Source organism: Pteronotus mesoamericanus, unplaced genomic scaffold, assembly GCF_021234165.1.
Source record: "Pteronotus mesoamericanus isolate MK-2021 breed Mesoamerican mustached bat unplaced genomic scaffold, CSHL_Meso_final contig_105, whole genome shotgun sequence".
Lineage (NCBI taxonomy): Eukaryota > Metazoa > Chordata > Mammalia > Chiroptera > Mormoopidae > Pteronotus > Pteronotus mesoamericanus.
The window spans coordinates 12,963,163-12,964,464 of record NW_026555006.1 but is presented as its reverse complement, the minus strand read 5'-3'; positions in this window follow the sequence as shown (position 1 = coordinate 12,964,464).

Sequence of the window (1,302 nt, the reverse complement as noted above, 5' to 3'; positions counted from 1 at the left end):
ATCTGTTTTGTTCACTGTTGAATTCCTAATCTTCAGCCAAGCACTGGAGGTGGTGGTGAAATGCTCAATAAATATTGTTTCAATAACTGAATGAGTAAGCCACAGCTTCACTCTGATGGGTGACTTATTTAATAAAGTCTGTAGTGATACTGTACTGTGATGAATTAGAGATACTTAGAGTGCTATATGGATGCAGAGTAAATATACCTAACTCCCTGGAAAAGAAAAGTGTGGCCCTGGCTCATGTGGCTTAGTGGACTGAGTGCTGGCCTGGGAACTGAAAAGTTGCCAGTTCAATTCCCTGTCAGGGCACATGCCTGGGTTGTGGGCCAGGTCCCCAGTTGGAGGCACGCAGGAGGCAACGAATCAATATATCTCTCACAAACATTGATGTTTCTCTCCCTTTCTTTTTCTCTCCCCTCCCCTCTCTCTAGAAATAAAGAGAGAGAGAGAGAGAGAGAGAGGTGTAAGAAGGCTTACCAAAGGGGGGAAAAATGCCTGAGCTGTCTTGAATGATGAGTAACTGTTATTAGGTGAATGAAGAGAGAAGCAGAGTTCTAGGCAGAGAACACAGTATGAGCAAAGACACAGGTATGCAAGACAGGAGGAGCAATGTATAACTATACAATGTGATTGAAACAAGAGGTGGGGGAGTGGGTGGAGTTGATGCTGGAGAGGCAGACAAAAGGGAAATCCTGAAGACTCCTGAATATTTGGCCAGAGAGCCAGAAATTGATAAGGAACCATGAAACGGTTTTAAATTTATGATTGGCATGATCAAAGTAAAATTTTGGAACAACCTGTTGGGGGCATGTGAAGGATAACCTGAAGTAAGTAAGACTGGAAGTAGTAAAGAGGTTCAGTGAGAGGCGATGAAGGTGGGACTTATTGGCAGTGGGACTGGGGAGGATGGGATGAAATGGAGAAGGATTTAGGAGGTGAAATTGATAGAACTGAGTGTCTGATTTATAGCAGAGGGAACTCCCAGATTTGATGTCCAGGTGACTGAAGGAAATGCTGGTACAAAAGGGAGAACACAAGTGGAGGAGTACTCTGTAGTTCCCTGCTCCTGAGTCACCTGCAGGACTACCCAGGTTCTCTCCTTAAGTATCAGTCATATCAGTGGCTTCCCATACCAAAAACCTCATTGTTTAGAGCAGAAAACCCAAACTCCTTAGGGAAACGCTTTCGGTGTCCATGATGTGGCTCCAACTTTCCTTCTAATTTCATTTGCACTCCATGCTCCAGCCCCATGGGACTATCCTGAATTCCCAGGATACACTATGAACCCCATCATTTACC